This window comes from Anastrepha obliqua, chromosome 5 (assembly GCF_027943255.1).
Source record: "Anastrepha obliqua isolate idAnaObli1 chromosome 5, idAnaObli1_1.0, whole genome shotgun sequence".
NCBI classification, from domain to species: Eukaryota; Metazoa; Arthropoda; class Insecta; order Diptera; family Tephritidae; genus Anastrepha; species Anastrepha obliqua.
In genome coordinates, this window is record NC_072896.1 from 23,534,204 (window position 1) to 23,550,115 (window position 15,912).

Consider the following 15,912-nt stretch of genomic DNA (forward strand, 5'->3'; position numbering starts at 1 on the left):
GCACCTGTAATTTAACCTTACGCAGCAACGGAATATATTAGTTCTTTCTATACGTCCTGTTTCTCTTCGTAAGCCATGTTTCTTGTCTTTCGAAGGAAATTTTGAAATATGAAAAAGCTTTAAGTAGTTAGCAATCTCAAGGACCATCAGTATGCCGGATATATAGGATAAGCATAAGGAGTTTAACAATTCACGAATTGTGGCACTTCATTACATGGAATTTATCATCGACTTGGTAATTTATACTAAATGCGAAACTCATAGATAACATAACTCAGCATTCTTTCAATGAAATGTAAGATATAATAATTTGTCAGACCGAGGCTCTTCTTCACTTTAATTTTTTCGACGCATGGAAGATCGCAAATTCCCGCACCGTCACCACTGCAGGCTCTCTCAACACATATTTGCACCTATTGGCTCATATACCACTCTGTTAATATAGTTTACTGTCCTCGTGAAACTTGAGCTCTTTGTCAGCACTCTCCCCTCCTGCTATTAAGTTTTACAATGCCTTCTGTCGCACGCAGCTTGAACGATTAAGCTAGAAGACTTTTGATGAGAAGAGAGCTGTTGAGGCTACAAAGCAAACATCAAATTTGCGCTCCAAAACGTCCTAGGTCGGTATTACCAGTTACAGAAGATGTTACAAGGCCTAATGGTCGTCTGATCTTACTTTCACTTACAAAGAATTTCGTCTACGCCAGTGCTATCAGCTTTTGTTTTTCAGATGACAATAAACAAAAGGATAGGGCAACCTTCCTCTTTAATATGCTAGATGTTCGTCCCGTACTCTTCATGGTACATTCCTTAACACGTATGTTGTGGCTTCAGTAAAAAAGGGAGATCTCATCCGAACTATCTTGCAACTTTTTATTAGAAGTTTCCTAACTCCTGATTAGTATGGCTCCGCGCAAACCATGTTCTGTGAAAGTTGTTTTTAAAGCGATAATATATAGGGCTACCTGCTAAAAGACAGACCACTCCTTTCGGTGTATAGACACAAACCCTGATGAGATCTTAAGTTAAATGTATCTAAATGACAAAAACGTCATAATTTGATCGCCGCCAACCTAATTGACCCAAAAAATATTCGGAAAATTATGAAGTATTGGAGGGTTTGTGAAACAACATCAAGACGCACACCCCAAATAGGAAGATGAGCTCGGCCAAACACCCAGAAAAGGTGTGTGCGTCAATTATATATATATTTATTGGACGGTTTCGAAAGAGTTGTTCTGGCCGCCTGACAACTGAATGCCTATGAAAAACTTTTCTAAACTTGATAGAACTTCTGCGAACAGAGCCTTTTTCGTTGACGCTGAGTAATACATATGCATTAGTATTGAGATGACTTCTGCCAGCTTAAAACCCTTACGTTAGAAGTCTCTTACTATGCCCACCCAAACTCACAATAAGTCAGCAATAGTTACAGCAGCAGCAGCAGTGAAGGTGGACGTTTAATGGCGAACCGACGACAAACACAGACTTTGGAGTGAAGCACTGGTATTTTGATTTAAACCACCTTCAAGCAAAGCAAACTGAGTCACAATAGTAGCACAATGATTTGGCTGGTTTGCTATGCAAGTCATTTAAGTGAGAGGCGTTTAAGAAGGAATACATTTGTATGAAGTTGGATGAGAAGGTCTCGTCCTCAGCTAACACCAGTTGGTACTGCATTGAATACTTTCAGAGCCACAGCGTTTGTATCCATTCGGACGAGATGACCCAGCCAACGTAGCCGCTGGATCTTTATTCGCTGCGCTATGTGTATCTCGTCGTAAAGCTCGTACAGCTCATTGTTCCATTGCCTGTGATACTTGCCATCACCAACGTGCAAAGATCTAAAAATCTTCCGCAGAATGTTGCTTTCAAACACTTCAAGAGGCGCCTCATAGCATGTTGTCACCGTCCCAGCTTCTGCGCCATACGTTAGGACGAGCATGACGAGAGCCTTGTAGAGAGTTAGTTTTGTTCGTCGAGAGAGGAATTTACTACTCAATAGTCTACTTAGTCGGCAATTAACAAGAATTAGCTAGGTATTTCTTTTTATCAATTTGGATATTAAATGAGCTAAGTGGGATGAAAAAAGTAGAGCTACTTTAAGAGTTAACATTTAAACGGAGTGCAACTGAAGGGAGCGAAGGATAACTCCTACCATCAGGTGCTACTTTGTGCTAAGTGCGAATTGGGGTAGTAAAACCCTCTCTTGATGAACGAAAACAATACCTGAAGTCTGGACAGTCAAACAATCAGATGCAGCCGATCTTAGAGTTTTCGAGAGGAAAGTATTTAGCAAAATTTTTGGTCCTGCTCGTGAAGATGACGGTTACTGCATTCGAATGTACCAATGAGTGATTAACCAATGAAGCTACATGAGCTTTATGGAGATTTTGACACAGTAAAACGAGTCACGTTGCAGCGACTAGGTGTCTGGATCATGTCGTCCGTATGGAAGGAACTGCTGCGGCGAAGAAGGTGTTTGGGACGGTAATTGGCAGTCAACGGCGAAGAGGACATCCTCGTGTTTGATGGAAGGACCAAATAGAAGATGACCTAGCCTCTCTTCGCTTAAGAAATTAGATAAGGTATGCGGAAAACAGAGACACCTGGTGACGCATTATTCGGCAGGCTGTAACTCCGTAACGGGCTGTTACGGCCAATAAGTAAGTAAGTAAGCAACTCAGCGGAGGCTACACATTTTCTTCCAAAATGGTTATTAAGTAAGGTAAGTAAGAAAAGTTAGCAGAGTTAGTAAAGTAAGTGAAGTAAGTAAAGTAGGAGAAGTCAGTAAAGGAAGTAAAGTAAGTGAAGTAAGTGAAGTAAGTAAAGTAAGTACTGTAAGTAAAGTAAGAAAAGTCAGTAAAGTAAGTAAAGTCAGTAAAGTAAGAAAAGTAAGTAAAGTAAGTAAAGTAAGTAAAGTAAGTGAAGTAAGTGAAGTAAGTGAAGTAAGTGAAGTAAGTGAAGTAAGTAAAGTAAGTAAAGTAAATAAAGTAAATAAAGTAAATAAAGTAAATAAAAGTAAATTTCTTTGCGGAAGGTGTTTAAAAAGGAATATTTGCATTAATATTGAATTTTTCCTTACTTTGTGCAGTTAAGCAAAAATTTGAAATAAAAGTACGTAAGCGAGACTCGTATTGAATTGGGCATTAACCTATAATGTTCGACAAAAAAGGTACAGTTACTCGAAGAGTGAACACAGATTGTGCACTTAAAGGGGGCGTAAATAACTTTAGTTTAATAAATCTTCTTCGTTTTTTCTTTGTCCAAGTTTTTTTGGAGCGCCAAAAATTTACAGCCGTGGCAACGCTGGTGCCAACCGCGCACTACTGACAGTGCTGCAGGCTGTGTAGACAAACGCTTCTTACCAGATCGAGTAACATCAACAAACTCCAACCCCGTACTTTCGGCCTGCTAGAATCCTTCAAACCCAAATACATCCACATCCATATACTGCTTGCCAGCCCTCCAGCCACCAGCCAGCCTTATTGTCTGCCTTCTGCAGTTATGTATGCACGTATGTGTGTATAATAGATGCTGCCTTGCTGCCTGCTGTGCTAGGCCATGATTAACGGCCCCCAACGAGCCGAGAGCAGTGGTACGCGTCGAACGACCGAATTGTGTCTCTATTGCAAGGCGGAAATGGCAACAGCAACAGCAACAGCAACAGCAACGGCAACGGCAACGGCAACGCTACACACAACATACAAAAGCAAAAACAACTACATTGTATCGAATGGAAAGTGGCAAATGGCTAATGGCAACTGTAACGGTAACAACGGCGGGTGCTTTAACTTTAACAGAAACCGCCACAGCGGGAAAATGGCAACGAGCCAGAGCATAAGCACAAACAACAGAAGTCGCAGCGGCAGCGGCAATGGCGCAGTGGCTGCTTCGGAACGAGCAAAAGTGCGTACATACACACGTTGAGCAAAAACAAAAACAAAAAACAAAAAAAAAAATATTGCGAGAAAATGTGTAGCATCTTTTTGGGCGTTGATGCCCTTTCACTTTTTGCACGCATTTTTCTCATTTTGATGCTGTGGGGAATTTTCCAGTATCCACTCATATTACATTTTTTAAGAGCTAACAAAATAAGTGTTGTATTGAATAGTGTATATGGTGTGTGCGTAAATGTGTGTATGTATGGCTGCTTCGTTTTGACTTTTTCGCACCAAATATAGAGATCTGGGTTTTTATTAGCAACCTACTAATATTGAGTGCATTGTTGCTGTTTTTTTTGCATGTCATACTACATTTATGATCTTTGTATTTTCACCTCTTTACTTCCAACTCATTAACGCCAATATCAGCTTCGTTATTTTCGCCATTTGTATGTCAGTCACTTTGTTTTCGCATTTTTGCACAATTATTGCCGTATTGCCAAATTCATTTTACAGCATTTTTTTTTGTTGCAATTAAAGCCACGTTTTTCCACTATTTTTACAAACACTTTGAACAAATACTTTCGCAGACTTTTTTTCTATAATAAATTTGTTTGATTACAGTTCAGGTTCCGTTTTTTACTTAACTTTTTTTACCGTTCTCGTCTTAATTTTCCATTCAATTCACTTGGTAAACTTTTCCATTTCTTACTTTGTTTGCCTTGCCTTGTTTTCGAAAACAAATTTACTTAAATTTAACTTTTAACTTTTCTTTACTCTCTTTTTTCTTTCTTATTTGTGCTCAGCTTTTTCCACTTTTTCTGCTTGTTACTTGCACATCAAATGTTTCAATGTAGCAAAGTTAAATAGAAAATCGCAGCATCACCATTTTCCGTGTCGGCGCGACCAAGCGTTCGTCTTCTCTAATTGCGTTAAGATTTGTTCGCTTACAAGGATTTCGATTGAATCGTGGTTGCCGCCGACGCCGATGCCGTCGCCACCACCACCATTGCCTCTGCGCTGTAATTGTGCTCCCACTTATGCTTCCTCTTCTTCTCCTTTTTTATGCTCTCCTTTCATAGTGCTCTTCCTGCGCTATGCCTGCTCCTGCTCCTGATGCTGGTGCAATTTTAGTTAATTTTTTTGTTGTTATTGTCATTTTCACAATTCTCGTCTCATGGAATATGGAGACAATGGGACGGAGCCGGACAAAGTTAAGTCAGAAAAATTTAACAAATAAAAATAAAATAGCATAAAATGAAAAGTGAAATTAAATAATTAATAACAAACACAAAAATTAAATTAAATTAAAAAAGAAAATAAAATAAGGTAAAATAAAATAATTTATAATATAATAAAGTATACAAATTTAGTGTACAAAAATAGTTGATTGGCTTCACGGAAAAATTAATTCAGAAAAATGAAAAAAAATTGCATAAAACAAAAAAGTGGAAAAAAATTTTGAAACTAAATTTAAAAAAATAATAATAATAAAAGAAAAAGAATTAAAAAAGAAATTAAAAATAAAATAAAATAAAATAATAAATAATAAATCTTCCACTGGATGTGCCTAAGCATCTATACTTGAAGAAGTATGTAACACCTTTTAGAAGACATGCAGAAGTCGACCATACTGGACACATGTGCAATAGTTTGAAGATTTTTAAATATTTAAGCAATAGCAATCGCATGGGCGTCGAACTTGGACTACGGTCCAGTAGAGCACAACTCCTTGAAAATTGTAATTTACGGCAATAGCCGAGATGGATTGAGCTCAAATAAAAAAAATATGGTAAAATTAAATAAATTATAATTTTAAATGTCGAAAATGTCAATAAATTCGCAGAAGTAATCGAAGTTGATCGGTATGCTAGTAGTCGTAGCATCACCCAAGAGCTGAACATTGACCATAAAACAGCTTTAAGCCATTTGCGTAAAAATTGTATCATTTACCGAACATACCGAACTAAAGTGAGTGACGTAATTGTATGGCCACCAAACCAAATGAAAAGTTTTGACTATATTTGTTTTTTTGTTGTTGTTGGTTTTTTTTTTAATTCATTTCAATTCTTTTTTTGTTTTAAATATATTTTATTTTTTGGCAAAAGCCACATAAATCCAAGTTTCAAACCTTGAGTAAAATTGTTAAACCCTCATTCAATTTCCACCAAAATTTCACACATTCTATTCAGATGCTTTAGAAAATTTTTGATACGGAAAGGACCGGCAGATAAATTATCCAGGAAAGGGGTGGCCTTCTTAGTTATGGACCCAGAACCGTTTTGTGGGCTAGGAAAGGGTGGCTTCTACTTAATCAGGAAGTAGAGTAAAGACAAACTGGGACAATCTATTACAATAAATCAATGATAGGTAGTTTTAGGCTAAGCCGATTTAAAGAATGCATCGAATTAAATAAGAATAATTTTAGAATCATCACAGAAATTCTAGCAGGACATTGTAGACAGAACTATCATCTTACAAAACCAGGAATATAGTTTGACGCATAAGAGGCACAAATCCCTGGCTAAACATATTTTACCAGAGGAGGAAACACAACTCAATAAACTAGAATAAATACTAAAATTGAAGAAGTCAGAGAAATATTCTGAATCTATGAATGAAGCACAATAAATTGGAAAAATAGTTACTCAATGGCTTCCTATTATATGGTCAAATAGTGTTCGTAGAAAATAAAGTTATGTCGTACAAATTTTCCCGGTCTTATAAGGTATATGGAGTACTGATCTTTCTATATGGAGCCGTCTCTGATGGTGACAAGTGAGTTGAAGCGCAGAATACAGTTCGTGCTTGTCTAGCATTGTTTCGCAAGCTTTAGTAGATTACTGATCCTTTGATCTGGGAAATCTTTCAATGGGTTGAAGAACGCAGAATCGAGGCAACTGAGTCGTGATCTGAAAATTGCGAAGCAGTGATATGGAAGAAGCTCAAGGATGCTCCTAACATTACTTTCGTTGCAAGATATGTGTGTTTCTCTCTGCACCAATGCTATTTTTGTCACATGAGAAGGTTTAGGAAAGTACCCCAGCCACCCTAGTCTATAATTTGCTTTTCGGAATGTTATCAAATAGTTGCTGGTTTTTGTGTTTCTATGTTTTTGCTCTGCTTTTAGATAGCTGAGAGTGGTGGATGTGTGACATGTTGGCCGGTCGGTCTTATCGTTCGGCACTGGGGGGTACTCAAAGTAATTAGTTTGGCGGATAATTTGATAGCTCAGAAATTTCAGAAACTGGTACAATATGGCTTGAAAACTTTTAAGTCACGTATGTCAATTTGCTATCGGAAGGTGGTGAAGGTTTATTGGAGGAGCAAAATTATATGTTTAATGAATTAGCAAAAGTTTTACAGGTATAGATGGAAAAATTGTTAAAAAATTATTTGTGGGTTGAATATAATTTAGATATCGATTTTTGAACGGGAAAATAAAATTTCGTTTGTAGCAAAAAAATTAAAAAATAAACTGTATCATACGAGTAGCTTAACACAAAAGTCTAGTAAATGGAATTAATTATTAAATTAATAAAACTTGTTCGTTATACTGCTTGGATGTTTAATAATAATGCGGAGGTGGTGGCATTAGACCAACAACAATGTATTGTACATTTGATTGCCTCGGCAAAGTATTGGAAAAGTAGAAAACAAAAAATTAATTCGTCTTGCTTTATTCTGTGCTGACATCCACATGGACACAGCGAAAGAGAAAAAAAAAACAAATCAGCTGATTTACCAACACCACCTTTAATAGATTTGCCTTGGGATTTTCTCTACACATAAAAAAAAAAAATTCTACAAAAAACAAGTTTTGCATTCAAAAAAAAAATTAATAATAATAATAAACACTTGCACTTTCATGTATGTATATGCTTTTTTTATGTGATTTTTTACTAAATAAAAAAAATATTTCGCTTGGTGGTAATAATAAAAAATTTATAAAAAATTATAAATCTTCCCATAGGGTGATTAATTTTGCACAACCCTGTATATATACAATTTTCGCCGATACCCTTTGTTCAGGCGTTTGGTCGAGTTTCTCTTCCTTTTTGTGGTGTGCGTTTTGATGCTTTTCCATAAATGGAGGGACCTACAGTTTTGTGCCACCTTCGAACGACAGATAATTTTTTAGGCACTTTGTCATTACTCACTGAAGCGCGACCACTATTACACAATTTTGTTCTATCGTTTGCTGATTCACGCTCGCGGTTTCAAGCCCAGGCACTACCGATTGGTAAACACACACCAACCCATTCGCCTACGGCGACCGCCTAAATGTATTAAATACTTATTCAAAATGAGTTGATCCATTTGAAATATTTAAATATTTACATGTTTTGTTAAAAAACACCTAAAATACTCGTAATTAAAATAAAATCACCAAGTTCAGTATCGATAGTGGCAACATTGCGTATTTGCCAACAGAAGCGGTTTATGTAAAAAGTAAAACCATCTTCTAAAAGAAAATATATTGTATCAAGGTCGAACTTTACCCTACCCCTTATACTAAAACTAAGTTTCTTTTACTTTGCACCTCTGCAAATTAATTAACTATGCTTTTTCACTTCGCACTTACCGTTCAAGTTACACAGTGCACCACCAGCTGTTAAGTGATTTCGTCGTTGTATGAGTGAAAGGTTTAAACTTCGGTCGCTTTTGTGTGGCTACGTGTTCCAAGGGCTGTTATCCTTTGTCGGGATATCTCATTGTTGTTCCATGAGTACACGAGTACAACGGCGTTGCCCGTGAGAGTGTGTGTCGTGAGCGTTTTCGTTTTTTGTTGTTTTATTGTTTGTATGGCTCGTAAGTGCGTTACTCAGGTTTAGTCTAAAGCCCGTTGACTGGCTGCTAGGTCGGTTGGTTGGTTGGTTGGTTAGATGGATGGATGGATGGATATGAGTGGCTAGTAAGCTGCCTAGCTGCCTAGCTACCTTGCTGCATGGGTGCTATGCTGTGTGTATCACGCTTGTCTGCTTTGTGGCATCGTCAACACAATCGTTGTCGGTTGGAAATCGTTGTCGCTGTTCACAATCACTGTTTGGCGCACACTCAGTATGTGGCTATTGCTGTGGCTGTCGCTGTGGGTATTCTTCTCTCCAAACGCATTGTTCTCTGACACTGCTGCTGCTATGTTGTTTTTATACTACAAAATAACCAAATTATATTGCGCTGCGCGTTGCTACAGCTTTCGATATTTTGTTTTAATTTCTGCTTTTGTTTTTGCTGTAGTTTTTTGTTTTAGTTTCTTTGGTTTGTTTTTGTTTCTGTCATCGTCATCGGCTGCTGGCTGCTCTCATCATGACCCTATGTTAAGCGCTCCCTGTAACTGTTTGTGTTATTGTTGTACTCGCTGTTTACTTTCAATGAGTGTCTGAAGTGTAAATTTTTTTAAATTGCCTTGAAGCTTCTGAACTTTTTGACACTCCATCCCCATACACCCCTGAAATGTAACCGTTCAGCCGTTACGAGTACGCCCAACCATCTTCCACAGTGCATTGTTGTGATGCTGATTTTTTTTCTTGCTTTCATTTCGTCCACTCCCCGAGAGTCGCTTTCAATTTCCTACGAATATTTTTTGTGTGCTGGTGTATCTGGAATTTTGGTCCACTCACGTAACAGCTGGCGACTGGCGTCTAGAGGCTGGTGGCTGTTGGCTGTTGGCGGCCGCTATTCGCCTCAGCACTTCAAAGCCTCGTGCTTGTTCGTTTGCAATCATTACCACTTGCCTTCCCCTCCCCTTGGCCATCGCGATGGTGTCGGCTGCTTAATAGTAATTGGCCTTAATTGATTGTTGTATGTAGCTTTTCACTTTTACTGTCACCACCATCAGCCGGAGTGCTACTATTGCTTCGGGGCTATTTCTGATTTCTGTATGGAGTGGAGCGTGCTTGCCTTACTCCAGCATCGTTCGTTTGTCTCTTTGTCTGCGGAGACGCGATGACTATGCTGTTGAAGCATTTCGATCACACATTTTTTATTGGCACTAAGAATTTTTGCTTCGCTATTTTATACTTTTTGTTTTTGCTGCCAAGCAAAATCATGCAAAAATAATTAAAGCCAGTATTTGCTCTCACGTGAGCGCATCACATCAATTGTTTACTCGTGGTATCAACAACAATACTATGACGAACCGAATAGCCGTTGGTCTCGTGAGTCAACATCAGCTCCGGGTAGAACAGTGGGAGAAATGATCAATTTGACACGAATTAACTAATTTTCATATGCAGGCATTATTGATTTTTTATAACTAATTCATTTTAAATTTTTTTTTTTGATTTTTGTATTAAAAAAAAAAATAAATAAATAATTGGCGCGTGTACTTCTGTTAGGTGTTTGGGCGACCGCTATGAAAAATGTTTTTATTAATTTTGCTTTCACCGAGATTCGAAACAACGACCTCTTCCGAATGGTAATCACGCACCAACCCATTCGGCTACGGCGGCCGAATGTAAAATTATGAAGTTCGACAACTGCCAAGGCATAGTTCTTAAAAACAATTTTCGGCCTTTTTACAGTGCAAACTGTTTGTAAGGAGCTACTTGACAGCCCAGTATTAGCTACCTACGATTCACCACTTCTTCACTCGCTAGAGAAGTCAGCTACGCGCCAAACCAAAAATGATATTCCAGCTACTTTTCGTTTAGATTTAGCTCATAAGAGACTGCGATTAGGTGTGTTTTTGTATTATATGTATTTGCTTACCGAAATTAATTGCTTACAGTCTATTTGTATATTTTAGCTATGTTTTGTCTCGTGTTCTTTTCTTTGATCACAATGATTTGCTTAAAATTTTTTGTTTGAGAACTGCCAAATAAATAAATCAGTGCTGTCAAATCGTATGGAACGTTGAATTCAAAATAAACATTTTTTTTTTGTCCACTATTCCTTAGGTAGGTAAATCCAGACTTAAGTTCAGGCTGTCGGACGACTGTAGTCTGTTCTGCTGATAGGCTGCTCACTTGTGTAATAACTGTCACAGAAGTAAATATCTACTCCGCGGTACTGAGCTCGATGAGGGTGCACTCAAAACTGGTCGGGGATGGCCTGACCTATCTTTCGATCGCATCCGAATTCTTTCAAATAAGGCTCATCTGGGTACCTATTCACCGTGATGTTACAGGAAAGTCGATGAGCTGGCCAGACATGAGACCTGTGAAGTAGTTTCCCCGCCTAATGAGAGTATGAGGATCTCCTTCAAAACCTGCGAGCGCTGGTGAAGTACACAAACTTGTGAGCTCTTTAATTTAATATGTGATAATACTGAAGAAATAGCAGAAAGTTATATATTTTGATAAACGATTTGAGTAATTAACTTATATAAATGCATTATTCATTAAAAGTGAAACAAAGTAAATTTAAAAAAATATTTAGCGCTTAAAAAATACTAAGTTTTTCGTCTTAAGAGCAAATGTTGCAGACTTAAACTTTGTGCCCTCACATATCCATTTTGTTGCACTTCGCACATGTAGACCTGGTCATGTCGCGCTTTTTTTTTATAAAATCGGTTGTTAAGCTTTTTTGAAACTCATTTTTCCATTGTAAAAAAGCAAAAGCACAAAAAACAAGAGCTCTTTCCCTCTCACTCCAGAACAAAATGTTGCAAAAAAGAAGGCTGAAAGTTACATACAATGTAAATGTTAATTATTAGTAGAACCGACTACCACGAGCTTTATAACTACAAAACAACAACACTTTATTCAATGATATTATATTACTGCATACAACAAGATAACATCGGCAGCTGAGATTACACGATATTTGAAAGCGGTCGGTAATGAGCGGTCGGTGAGAGAAAAACGAAATATAAACTATGTTATTCGAATAGGCTAACATTAGTGCTCTAGGAAGATGTATATATTTAACAGAGACGCTACACATTCCTGTCCTGCCTTTTTTTATTTTAGTGCTAAATTGCCGATGAAACAGATATTTATGATAAAGAGTTTTCTTTAACAAGGACCTATCTTTAGAGTATGGTAGATTTTTGTTAGGATCAATTGAGTTTGGAACAATGTTCTAATATTTCGTTATTAAGTTCCTTCGTGCTTTTTATGTAAACAAAAGGAGCTGCTACCCCCGTTAACTACGTGAAACTCTTTTGAAGTGCATTGTCCGTTTCAAAAGGCATATTTTTTTCCTTATCACAGAATAAAGCCTTTCTAACAAAAATTAAAATTTTTAGAAAGTTTCTTACTTTTTTTAATTATATTTTGAAAATATTTGAACACTTTTTATTAAAACTTAACTTATTTGTGTACTTTTTAGTTTTTAAAATATTATGTTTTTATTTAAATATGTTTTGATGAGCTTTTGTTTATTTATTATTTTAAAAACTGTTCATTATTCTTATTATTATTCTTATTATTATTATTATTACTATTATTATTACTAATTAATAAAAATTAATTTTTTTGTGAACATTTAAACTTTTAAAAAACTTTTTTTTAATAATTTTTTCAAATACATTTTGATAGATTTTTCTTTATTAATTATTTGCTTGTTAGTTAATTATTAAAAATTATTTGGTTTCCGCAATTTTTATTTTTTAAAAAACATTTTTTAAAATAATTGTTTCAAATATATTTTGAAGAGCTTTAGTTTTTTTGTTAATTAATGTTACTTGATTATTAAAAATAAACTATTTTTGCAATTTTTATTTTTTAAAAAATATTTTTTAAATAATTTTTCTTAAAAAATTTTCATGAAATTTTTTTTATTTATTATTTGCTTGTTTTTTAATTATTAAAAACTAATTATTTTGTGTTAGCACTAAAAATTATTTTTTTTTAATATTTCTTCAAATAAATTTTGTTGAGTTTTAATTTATTTATTGTATTATTTGCTTATTTCTTAACCATTCAAAATTAACTATTTCGTGTACTTTTTAATTAAAAAAAACAACAAATTTTAAATAATTTTTGCAAAAAAGTTTGATGACCTTTTGTTTTTTTATTATTTGCTTGTTTCTTAATTTTTTAAAATTAATTGTTTTGGGTACTTCTTAATTAAAAAAATAATTTGAAATAATCTTTTTAAATAAAGTTTATTGAACTTTTGCTTGTTTCTTAATTTTTAAAAATTAATTATTTTGTTGCTTTTGTTATTTGGTTGTGACTTATTTATTAAAAATTATTTATTTCTTGCAATTTTTGTTTTTAAAAAACTTTTTTTTTTAATATTTTTTCCAAAGAAATTTTTATGAAGTTTTGTTTATTTATTATTTGCTTGTGACTTAATTATTAAAAGTTAATTATTTTGGATATTTTTGAATGAAAAAAAAAAATTTAAATAAATTTTCATTACCTTTTGCTTTTTTGTTATTTGCTTGTTACTTAATTATTAAGATTTAGTTATTTTGTAATATATATTTTTAATTTTTAAAATATATTTTTGAATTAATCTTTTTACAAATCTTTGTTTATTTAGTATATTTTAAATATTTTACTAGAGTTGCTACTTAAGCTTTTATATTATATATGTTTGTCAGTTTTAATGGTAATCGTATTTGGAGCGTCTTAACATACGAGTCCTGTTTGTTCTTTTTACAAAATGAAATGGAATATTGAACATTTTCGCGCGTTGATTTTCTATGACTCAAGAGGTGGACTAAACCAACAAAAGCTCTGACTTTTGGTGATGAATCCCTCTCGTGAATCATCTTACTTCGCTGATTTACCGAATTCAGTCGCTCAAAATTATTCGTTGTGCCAGAAAATATCAATGCTGTGCGTGAACTGATGCTGATGCTTTCCATTTCAATTCAACCGGGCTATTCGGGTCATGTTCTTCGATTTCGATGTAACTCAAATATGTTGCTCTCTGGTCAAAATAATGAGACACGTATTTTTTTGTTCGCCCGAAAAAAATTTTTTTCAAGAGTTATCGGCAATTTTGTTTTTCGGCTCAAACTCGATTTTTTTTAATTATATAAGAAACAATTTTTTTTAAATGCCCATAACTTAGTCAGAAATGAACCGATTTTAATAATTCTGGGTTCAAAATGATCGTAATTACTTACACGAGCGACTTCATGTAGAAACAATTGCAAAAAAGTAGTTGAAAATTTTTTATTTAGCAAAAAAGAAAAAAATTGAAATTTTTTCGAAATTCAATATTTCAAAAAGTGTATTTTTTTGTTTTTTATAACTTAGTCAAAAATAAGCCGATTTGAATGATTCTGGATTCAAAATAATCGTAATTACTTACACAAGCGACTTCGTGCAGAAACATTTGCAAAAAAGAAGTTGAAAATGTTTTATTTTGCAAAAAACAAAAAGTGCGAGACAGGTTTATTACTCAAAAATTCATTACTCAAAAACAACGCATTTTAGCTACTGGGCATTCAGCTCTATTAAAGTTTGAGATGTCCTTTTGATTTGGAAAAAGTTATAAAAAAAAAAAAATACACTTTTGGAAATATTGAATTTCGAAAAAATTTCAATTTTTTTTCTTTTTTGCTAAATAAAAAATTTTCAACTACTTTTTTGCAATTGTTTCTACATGAAGTCGCTCGTGTAAGTAATTACGATCATTTTGAACCCAGAATTATTAAAATCGGTTCATTTCTGACTAAGTTATGGGCATTTAAAAAAAATTGTTTCTTATATAATTAAAAAAAATCGAGTTTGAGCCGAAAAACAAAATTGCCGATAACTCTTGAAAAAAATTTTTTTCGGGCGAACAAAAAAATACGTGTCTCATTATTTTGACCAGAGAGCAACATATTTGAGTTACATCGAAATCGAAGAACATGACCCGAATAGCCCGGTTGAATTGAAATGGAAAGCATCTGCTACAAGATTGTCATGTTGGGCATTGTTGTTGTTTTTGTAGCAGCATAAAAATTGTCCATACATATACGGGAAATGCTGCTGAGGTAACAATACTTCGACGGATACAAATCCGGCTCGTTCCGGTTAAGTAGAAGTTCAGAATTGAACTCAACAATAAGTTTAACTGGAGTAGACCTGCATTTGAAAAGAAACTGCAGGAATGTACTCTGCACTTATATACACAGATGGCTCGAATACCTCAGAAGGCATAGGCGCTTGAATTTACAGCCCCAGAACCAAACGATCTGTGCCGATGGGTAGTTTTCCAAGCATCTTCCAAGCGGAGATGTGTGCCATCTGTCTGTGTGCAGAGATAAACTTAGACAGGAGTGGCAGTCAGGCGGCACTTATGGCCCTATCGTCCTGTGAGATCAGATCCTCACTGGTACTTGATTGTATCGAGAAACTTAACCCACTAGGAATGCGCAATTGTTTCCGGCTTATTTGGGTCCCAAAGGGTATAACTGGGAATGAAGTAGCGGACGCATTGGCGAGAGAGGTTATGGTCTCGCCTCTAATAGGGCCGGAGACCTTCCCTGTCTTAGGACAACACACCAACAAGGAGAAGATCAGGAGTGAAGGGCTAGGGCTAAGGGAGGTTTGTTGGCACCAAGCTATGGGACTACGCCAGTCGAAATTCTTACTGGGAGGCTACAACCAAAAGAGGTTTAAACAACTTATAATCCTCCCCAATGATAATCTAAGACTGCTCACGGGCATCCTCACAGGCCCCTGTAGACTGCAAAGACATATGTACATGATCGGGATTTGGTCTACGGACTCTTGCCGTTTCCGTGACCAATCCCAGGAGACTCCAATGCACCTTCTCCTGGAATGCAGCGCTATAGAGCGGCGAAGTTTGAGACATCTTGGCCAACTGCCTTTTCTGCACATACGCTTAATCCAACCCACCTCTATCCTTAGCTTAATAGGGGAACTGGGCTTGCAACAGATACTGTGATGAGTAGAGGGACAAAAGACCATTGGGTCGAAGTGCAAACCTCATTCTTTCATTCATTCATTCACTCATTCATTCAACTAGAACCGCCCGTCGTGGGAACGGTCATGTTGGGCATTAATTCCATTCGCTTGCATTTAATAACTTCGAATATTGCATTAATAATTTGCCATCAAAAAGATTTGTCTCTCTTGGACATCACGTAATTTGATAATCGCTCAAAAAAACC

The 15,912-nt window shown here is 35.6% G+C and overlaps 1 protein-coding gene across 1 annotated transcript in view; it reads right to left on the minus strand.

The window, feature by feature from the left end:
- The window catches only part of LOC129247700 (uncharacterized), a 72,020-nt gene extending 61,881 nt beyond the window's left edge, over nt 1-10,139 (minus strand). Inside the window, exon 1 of the mRNA XM_054886949.1 lies at nt 8,470-10,139. The gene's annotated coding sequence lies outside the window, so the exon portion shown is untranslated. The remainder of the gene's footprint in view (nt 1-8,469) is intronic.
- Nucleotides 10,140-15,912: the final 5,773 nt, after the last annotated feature.